Source organism: Dermacentor silvarum, chromosome 8 (genome assembly GCF_013339745.2).
Source record: "Dermacentor silvarum isolate Dsil-2018 chromosome 8, BIME_Dsil_1.4, whole genome shotgun sequence".
Taxonomy (NCBI): Eukaryota; Metazoa; Arthropoda; class Arachnida; order Ixodida; family Ixodidae; genus Dermacentor; species Dermacentor silvarum.
Window position 1 is genome coordinate 149,870,827 of NC_051161.1, and position 10,605 is coordinate 149,881,431.

The window sequence follows — 10,605 nt, forward strand, 5'->3', positions numbered from 1 at the left end:
GATTCTTTGGAGCACAGTGCATGCTAATGTCTCTTGAATTTCCGAGCACCCTCTCCGGCATTCAAGTCCCGCCTTGAGCCGGATGTTAAAGTTATAATGAAGAAGATGAAATTACCGCAACGGCATTAGTTTGGCAGTGGGACAACAAATGCATCACGAGTGCATGTCCACGACGGCGTGAGGACGACGGCATGACACGTGTCGGATAACAAAGCGGTGATGCAAATACCATGATGGCATCACGACCTCGAGGCCATACGTAGTGGCCCAAGCTATTAGGCAACTTGGGTCGCTGGGTTGGGATAGGTGTGACGACGACTGCATGACGAGAGTAAGATCACGAAGCTGGAACGACGACGATGGAATCACCACGACAGCATCACAACCAGGAGCGCATACCTAACTAGTGGCCCAAGCAGATGGGTGACTGGGCAGGCGTAAGAGGCTAGACAGAGAGGGAGAAGTCATAAGGGAAAGCCAGGGAGGTTAACCAGGCTGAGCACGGCAGGCTACCCTGCAAAGGGGAAGGGGGAAAGGCTATTGAAAGAGGAGCAAAAAGAGAGAAGTTCACACTTTGCACTGTTACACACACAAGCGTTCGTCGCTGATTCGGTCACAGGTGGCCATACAGGCTGATATATTTCAAGAAACGCAGCAGCGCCCCTTGTACGTAGCAGACACACGAGGCTACGAGCCCATCTTCTCCTATGCGAAAGGCCTGTCATCAAAGTTTCCCAAAGCTGCCCGAAGGGCACTCCTCTCATCTTCGTATGTGGGGCAGTCAAACAAGAGATGTTTGGTCGTTTTTCAACACCACATGTGCTGCGATCGGCACTGTCCGCCATTCCCAATAGGAATGAGCAGGCGTTTGTGAAAGAAACTCCTGTTCACAGGCGGCACAGTAACGTTTATTCACGTCGGTTAAAACCGGGTAAAAGTTGTAATCTCATATGTGGGTCCATGGCATATAGGTACCGGTTGGTTAACTCCGGTGTATTCCATTTTCTCAGAGTAATAAATGGGCAAGATCGCTGAAGTGCCGCGCCGCATCCTTTCTCGACACTGGTATCGATGTGGTTTCACATTCACCATGTGCCTGAAGGGCGGCTTTGTCACTCCGTGACTTTTGGAATTTTCCAAGCGCCCAAAATTTCCTGGCGCCGCTGGGATCAGCGGAATATCTTCGTAAACATCAAGGCGACTCAGCGAAACCACACCTTCGGTGAGCCGCAGTTTTTACGACCAACGAGCGCCCCATTCGTTCGGCCACGCCGACAGGAGGGTTAGCCCTAACGCCCAACGCTGGCGTGCGGGAGGCCGGGGACCCACAAGCAGCCGCCGCATCGTCGGTGAGCTGCGGAGGCGACCCAACCCGCAACGCTACGATCGCCCGAAACCCAGGCACCATGGCCCATCAGCCCACCACCACGGAAACTATGGAAATTGCATCGGAGAGTCACCCGACACACCTGCCTGACGAGGCCCTGCACGGGCCGTCTGCGGTTCTCTCTGAGCAGCTCCACCATCAAGAATCCCAGTGGCAAACGGTCGTTTCCCTTCATCGGAAACGCCGCCTGCAAAAACAACAAACCCCGGGTAAGCAGGACCCAGTCGGGCAAACCGCGGCATCGAAAACCCAGGCGTCAGCCACCGACGCGAAACCCAGTTCGCCAGCTACCTGCGAGGAGCGTGGAGCCCGAACACCCATTTCTGAAGACGCGACTGCAAGGAGCAGGCCTCGCCGACGCGCGCCTCCGCTCCCGTGCACCGACATGAAAATCATCATCCGCCCGGCCCCGGGCCTCATACTTCGAAAACTACAGACCCATCAAGTGGCCAGGGCGATCGTCCAAGCCACCGGAGGGGCGCCGACCTGCAAGGGGGACGATTTCATCACCCGCCTGCGACCCGGCTCGAATTATCATCATCGTGAGCACCCCTCACGAGGGTACGGCGGCCACCCTCATGAAAATTATGAGCCTCACGTTCCACGGACGATCACACCCTGTGAAGGTGTATCTATCAACACCCGAGGACCTGCTTAAAGGTGTCGTACACGGCATCGACGTAGGTACCAGCGAAGAAGAGCTTATGGCGAATCTTCGAGTCCGCACACATGGAGTCCGCATCGTGCGGGCCCGTATGCTTGGTCAATCTCAGACAGCCCTGCTCCACTTTGAGGGACCCCAGGTGCCTAGATTTGTGTACTTCTACGGAGGGGAGATGCCTTGCCGAGACTACCAGCCGACAAGGCAGTTCTGCCCCATCTGCAGAACCACCGGACATCGACCAGACGTCTGCCCCAACCCAACGGTTCGCGCGTGCAATACCTGCAACCACCCTAACCCAGAAGCCGGTCACACTTGTGTTCCGAAGTGCGCCCTGTGCGGAGGGGCCCATCTCACGGCCGCAAAAGACTGCAACAATAAACTAAAGCGCATTCGCCCCCGAGGGAAACCAGCCTCCACCACCGCCCCCAAAACCCAACGACATCCCCGCCCACGGTGGTTCAGCTCCGAGCGGGAAGACTCCGACTCCGACTACTCGGAGTTGTCGATGACCTGCAGATCCCGGTCCGGTTCCAGCCCGAGGTCCAGGTCCCGCTCCTGTTCGCGGCCCCGGCCTCATTTCCGGTCGCCCAGACGGCGATCTCAGTCGACGTCCAAGCAACAGCAGCAGGGTACACCCATCATAGCGGCGCCCAAAGATAAGGGGTCCCAGCAAAACCAACGGAAGACCAAGGCAGCCTCACCCAAGAGAACCAACACCAAAGAACAAGAGGTAAGCTGGGCAGCAGTAGCCTCCCCCTCGTATAAAAAACCACAGACGCCACCGCCCACGAAATTCGAACAGGAACTCGCGAGCATGCGCGCACAGATACAAACACTAACACAAGAAAACAGACAACTCAAACAACAAGTGATACAGCTCACACAAAAACCACAAGAGATGGCACCACACCAGGCCATCATTGACCTAAAAACCAATGTCGATGCCATTCAAACCCAGATGCAAGCCTTCATGGATGCTACACGCGCCCAGATGGAACAAATAACACAGACTGCCCTACAACGCACAGAGGCAGCAATCAAGCACATGGAAGCCGCTGTAGACAGCAAGCTTAAGGGCCAGCTTCACTCCATAAAACTGCGAAAAACACTACGACAGAACCTCTGCAAAGTCACACCTGCGGCAGGACATAACCGACACCAACACCCATCACCGACCATAACATCACCGACCACAACACCCAACAATGCCTAGACCACACAAGCAAGTCAAAGAAAACTTAGAAATTGGCAATGGAACTGCCGTGGGTACCGAAGGAAAAAAGGGCTACTGACACAATTGATCGCTCAATCCTCAAAGCCGCCAGGGGTCATAGCCCTACAAGAGCCCGGTACCCGACCAACACTACATGGCTACGAGGAATACCACGCAAGTCAAGACGACAAATGGAAGGTAGCCACACTCGTGGACAAAAACATAACAACTATACAACACACATATATACACGACGTAGACGTACAACATGTACTCCTAGAATTCGTGTACAAAGGCAATCAGACAAAGAGTGCCTTTGATCTAAACGTCTACTGCCCCCCAGCCAAAGGCGGGCAAACATTGACAAACTCTTCAGGGACACTCTCCGCCTTGCCAAAGATCGCCCTCTGGTAATCATGGGCGATTTCAACGCTCAGAACACGCTATGGGGGTATCAGAGGCAGGACTGGAAGGGTCTCCAGCTAGAAACACTAATGGAACAGAGTCACCTCACACTGATCACAGACCCGAACACTCCGACGAGGGAAGGGAACAGCGTAACACGCGACACCACTCCCGACCTCACCTTCATCACACAAACCACGCGAGCCGAATGGCTCAACACACTCGAAAACTTAGGCAGCGATCACTACATACTGAACATAACGCTACAAACCGGACGCCTACGCAGGCAGATCGGCACAGCCAAAATCACTGACTGGCGAAAAATTAGGGAAGCCCAAGAACAGGACACAGACACAATCACGAACCTGGAAGACTGGTGCGACAACCTCCGTCGACAGAAACAACACCATACAAAGGAAATCGCCAGAACGGAAGAGACCCCAGAAGTGGATCCCCACCTACTACACCTGTGGGACGCCAAACGAGGTCTCACCCGCCGTTGGAAAACACAGAAGTACAACAGGAAACTGAAGACACGCATAGCACAAATAACAGCGGAAGCAGAAGAATATGCCATGCAACTCGCCTCGGCGAACTGGTATCGATTCTGCGACTCCTTCGGTGGCACCCTGGGTACCGCCAAAACGTGGCACATACTCAAAGCCATCCTGGACCCCACCAAAACCAAAGGAGAGGGGCACAAGGCCCTGGAGCGGCTACTACACACCTACCCAGGCAGCCAACAAGACCTCATCGACGCCATCAAGAACAAGTGCTATGGAGATCCAGCTCCCACGCAACCATGTACAACACCATACATGGGACAACCCAACCCACTTTTGGACGAACCCATCACAGAAAACGAGGTGAGAGCGGCCATCGCAGCCACCACCCGTAACACAGCGGCGGGCACGGACCGTATCACGAACGCCATGATCAGAAACCTTAGCAACAAGTCCATCTCCGCGCTCACGGCCTTTCTCAACCAACACTGGGAACAAGGTACGGTGCCGGCGATGTGGAAACACGCACGCATAATCATGATACCCAAACCGGGGAAGAAATTGGCAATTGAAAATCTGAGACCAATCTCGCTCACATCCTGCCTCGGCAAGGTGTACGAGAAAATCATACACAAGAGACTACAGGGACACTTAGAAGACAACAAGCACCTGCCAGACACCATGTTTGGTTTCCGCGGAGGCTTGTCCACACAAGACGTTTTACTGCAAATCAAGGAAGAAGTCCTCAGCAACGTTCCCCGCAGCGGCGAACATGCCCTCCTAGCAATCGACATCAAAGGAGCTTTCGACAACGTCAGCCACCAAGGAATCCTAGAAGGGCTCGCCAACACCAACTGCGGTGAGCGAACGTACAAGTACGTTCAGAGCTTCCTAAGCCACCGCACGGCAGAGCTGAAGATTGGGGAGATCCAGACTGCAGTATACCACCCTCCCAACAAGGGCACACCACAAGGAGCAGTCATCTCACCCACGCTCTTCAATGTCGCCATGATCGGCCTCGCAAGAAAACTGCAGGACGTAGAAGGCCTCCGCCACGCCTTCTACGCAGACGACATAACACTCTGGACCACAACAGGGTCCCTTATTGAAAAAGAAGAACGGCTGCAAACTGCAGCTGACCTCATCCAAGGATACGTCAGCCAACGGGGACTACAATGCTCGCCCGAGAAATCTGAACTCATACGAGTCTGGCGAGGCCGGGGTAACCACACAGTCCCCACAGACCCAACACGAAAAATCGAGGTACACCTCAACGGGAGCCTCATACCAGAAACGTCATTGCTCAGGGTGTTGGGCATGTGGCTGCAGTCTAACCAGCGTGCTACACACACCCTTACGCTCCTCAAAACCAGTGTCAAGGCGATATCACGCATGATATCCCGTGTAACATCGAAGAATAGAGGCATGAAGGAAGGGGACACACTCCGACTGGTCAAAAGCCTGGTGGTGAGCAGAATCACATACAGCCTGCCCTACTACCATCTCACACAATCCGAGACGAAACAGGCCGACACGCTCTTGAGGATGGCTTTCAAGACCGCTCTCCGCCTGCCGATGAGTACATCGACTGAGAAATTATTGGCGCTGGGGTTACACAACACCCTCAGCGAACTCACAGAAGCCCTTCACGTCTCACAACAACAGAGACTTGCGCGGACTCACACGGGCCGGCAGGTCCTACAAACTTTGGGCTTCAAAGCCACAACACGAACCCAAGAAACCTGCACGATACCTCGTCACGTCCAGGACAGGTATCACATTGCCCCAATACCACGCAACATGGACCCTAACCTACACTCCGGAAGGAAGAAAGCAAGGGCCCAATACATAGAGAAAACATTCAGGTTCGATACCACGGCCCGTTTTACGGACGCCGCTATGTACGGAACGAATAAAAAGGGCGCAGTGGCAGTGGTATGCGACCGCCGAGGCCACGTCACCTCCAGTGCATCGACCCGCCCCTGCACGATCACGGAAGCGGAAGAACTGGCCATCGCGTTAGCCATCCGCGAAGGTCAACACGCAAAAAAACCACTGACGATCCTCACGGACTCCCAGCAGGCCTGCCGCAACTTCCTACAGGGAAGAATCGCAAGACCTGCGGCACAAGTCCTAGCCCAAATACCTAAGGAGGACACTGACGACAACACCATCATAACCATCATTTGGATACCGGGTCACGCTGCCATCACGGGTAACCTGTATGCCGACAGAGCAGCTCGAGAATTTGCATATAACCGAGCACTCATCACGCCGACTGCAGATGACCCTGACCCAGTTGACCCCGAGTATTCAGCAATCCTGAACTACCACAGAGGGAGTCGCTTGCGATATCCCCCACCCCATCGAATACTAAAGACGGAGGATGCCGCTGCCTGGCGTAGGCTCCAGACAGGCACTTACACGAACCTACACATATTACATCGCCTGCACCCCACAGCCTACAGGGACGAATGCCCGTGGTGTGGGGCCACACCAACCCTATACCACATTACGTGGGAGTGCACGCTACACAACATAGAACACCATGACACGAACACCACGAGGGAGCAATGGGAGGCACTGCTGTCCAGCTCGGCCCTCGACGACCAGCTCAAGCTGATCCAGAGAGCAGAGAAGATGGCAAGAGCCAGCGGAGCCCTGGACTAGGGGCCCCGACCATTAGCGATGCCCCATTGGGGCAAGACAAAACTATATTTGAATTAAAGTTTATCTATCGCCACTTCCTTGCCAGTAATGTTGCAGTGCTCAGGTAGCCACTGAAATACAATGTCGTGGCCTTTGTCCACCGCTTGATGGTATCGAAATCGTATCTCAGCTACCATTTGTTCATGTCGGCTGCGGCGCAGAGCTGATAAGAGTGATTTTAGGGCTGCCATTGAGCCACAGAATAGATCCCAGTGATTTCTTTACTATTGATGCACATAAAGCACTACTCTACGGAAGGCTGCAAGTTCGGAGCCTGTCGATGTAGTAATGTGGCTCATCGTGAACTTGTTGCAGATAAACGTCGACGGAATAATTATCGCACCAGTAGAGCTGGTTAGAGTCGAAGAGCCATCTTTGTATATGTGAACTCGATTGAAGTAGGAATCATGCAGTAGACCTAGAGCGGCTTCATTCGGGGCACAAGTTGGCAAGTCGGACTTCTTTCCGACTCATGGAACGGAAAGCCGCACTTGTGGCTGCCGGAGACACCACAAAGGACAAAGTGATCTTGCTGCAGGCGTGAAATCGGATGGAAAAGAGGATCAGTAGGAGGCTACAATGCCCGAAAAAGTTGTCTGTGGTCTACTTTCCGAGAGAGAAGAAAGGCGTTGAAGCTGGAGTCGGGAATGGTGTTGAATATGATTTCTAAAGGTGTCTGTGGCGACATACGTACTGATGGCATGTTCACTGGCCATGGCAATTGTTGCGGCTGTTGAAGCGCATCGCGGTAGACAAAGACAGGTTCTAAGCGCTTGAGCTTTCATGCTCTATATCACTCTGAGGTTTGTCCTCCAGGAGCTTGACAGCGCCGGAGTGCTGAAACCCAAGAAACCCATGAAGAGAGCTTTCTACAGTTGAAGCATAGAACACACCGACGGTTCGCAGGTATTTCCACTGATGGCTCATCGAGAGGGGTCTCTTTCTTAGGTCGGATACACGGGGGCTCCAGTAGATGTCGCCGTCGACAATGATACCTAAAAATCAACGGGTTCTCTTGTACAATATAAGCTGGCCATTAATAGACACCAGGTATGCAGTCATGGATTTTCTTGTCAAGGCGACTAATGCGCATTTTGCTGTTGAGATGCCGAGGCCTTGTCTCTGAATTTAAGGAGACGTCAGCATTGCAGCCTTTTATACTTGCGCAAACCTGCGGGCGAGTTACTCCTGAAGTCAAAAAGCAAATGCCATCTGCGTAAATTGACAGACTTACCGACTGTGGTAGGGATTCCGCCAGCTCAATCAGAGCTAGATTGAACAAAACTGGGCTCAAAACGTCACATTGTGGGACTCCATGGCTGATGTAGTGGTCGTCAGTTTGACCATACTCGGCAAATGCAAAGAAGCTCCTTCGGGTCAGGTAGTTCCTAATCCACCGAAAACGGCGGACTCCGATTTCAGCAGACACGAGCGTGTCAAAGATGACTTCATGAGAAACGTTATCATAAGCGCCCCCTCACGTCTAAAAATAGCGCTACAGAGAGGCGTTTGGATGATTTCTGTTGTTCAATCGAAGACACAAGATCAATGACGTTGTCGACCCACGAAAGACCACAGCGAAAGCCTTTCATCGCCTCTGGTAAAACATTGTAATTTCAAGGAACCACTCGAGGCGCGTGAGGGTCATGGTTTCCATAAACTTGCCAACAAGATAGATAAATACCTACAAACATAGGGTCGAAACAGCTGAAGTAGGTAAAGAATGCTATTCGCATCAGTATTCATATTAATTTTTTTTCAACCCGTAACATAATTTTTCGGTGTGCTTCATAATGCTAATTTGACAACTTAATCTGACCTCCCCAGTAGTGATTATTTGTAACGGATCCATGCATATTTTGCGATGTGCCTTGTCTCTGCTTTTGATGAAATGTTGCAGCACGCTACGTTGAAACAAGACGCTTGGACACAAACACAGGACGAAGGCGGCACTGGACAAGCATTTCACAGGAACGTGCTGCCATCTATCATTCACCAGGTACACGTACAGTCAACTACCGCCAACCTTAGCTGTTCTATACTTTCGATGTTGCGCTTTGATCGAACTTTCTTCGGTCGTAAAAAAATGAAAATAAGAGGCCCTGGTCCATGACTGATACTTTCTTTCAGCTACCACAGGTGACACGACCCTATGTAACATTGCCTGCATGTCGCACATAACAATCCAAGCAGGCGCTTGGATGACATCAAAGCATGACAAATAAGCTAACAAGCATGAACCTCATTCTCTACTTGATTAGTAATTTTCGCATTCAGACAACGCAAGGAAATGCAGGAACCAAGCGCCAGTGCGTGGTTAACAAGTCTGATAGGACGCATAGCGCACGTAAAAACGTGCTTGCAAAAGCGGCAAGAATAAAATATATGAGCCATTCCGCTCTGTGAAGGTGGATGACCAGCGAAGCTGTTTAGCGCATGACACTGAGGTGACACAAAATTTGGAACAAAGGTACGAACATATTTGTTGTCCTCATTGGTGGCCATCGCGACGATAGGTACGCAAACACATTCGCGTATCACCCCAGTTGTTAAATCTGTCCGTCACGTAAGACAATGAATGGTTCATGCCCCTTAAGCGATGACTCATACCCCTGTAAACGCGGCCGGCCTCCCCATTACGATGACAGAAAAGCGAAATTCTAAGCTGGAATGATAAGCGGCAGTGGAGCCAGCTCTGGAAAGAGGCGACGACGATGAACACGTGAGCAGTGGCACGAGCGCGTTCACGCCGAGGACGCCAATCCTTGGTCGCCTTATCAGGCGCGCTGTACGTCACGCACTCTGTCATACATTCTCAGAGCCACATCGTTTTAGACAAAGGTGGCCGTTAAACCGAGCACCGACGCGATACGCTGGCGCTTTCACTCTGACTCTTTAGGGGAGAGTCTTTACGCGCGGACGCCGTAAAATCCCGCATCCTAGCCATACACAACTTCGCTGGAAAATGCGACGCACGAAAGAACCAGGCTTCAACATTTTATGTCGTTTGTTTAGGGTTGACTGAAAAGATATCTGAAACATATGGCTGGAATGACACCTGTAAAAGTAAACAAGGCATAATACAAGTAGCTGAGTTTGCTTTCTACTATTTTTAAGCTTTTGTATACGAGGATACAAGGACAATGCTAGAAGTGATGCAAGGCATTCTTAGGAAAGAAATAAAATGCATGCATTGGAGGCGCACTACATTTTTGCTGGAACGATGTACTGATCCAAAGCGAACATTTCGTTTTGCAGAAAGCGGTCTAGAGATACCCATCACTTTTTGCTTTAGCCACAAAGTATAAACTGGAAAATTCTGTTTGCTGTGCCATTGAGCTACTTAAGATTGACATTGATATACAAGTATGACGGTGAAAATCAAGAACTGCATGCCTGATTAGTTGTGCTATTCCGAATGTATAGCACACTGTCGTGTTGTAGCTGCGACAGTAAGTGCTCTTTTCCTAGCATGTCTTCCTTTCCCCATACCTACATTGCGACGATAACTACACAATAAAGGCCGTATGACGTTTCTGGTGGGCAGGAAGTCCGAGTTCTTCGGAAGCAGACGAGAGTGTTCGAGGTGTTTTACACAGAGTAGAGAAGGCTTCGTTCGTCACAGGAGTATGACAAGAATAGAAATGGCAACAGCTGCGCTACCACGGGGAATTTTGTCTGACTAGAAGCCAGCGACGAAATTCATGACCACCATATGAGCCAA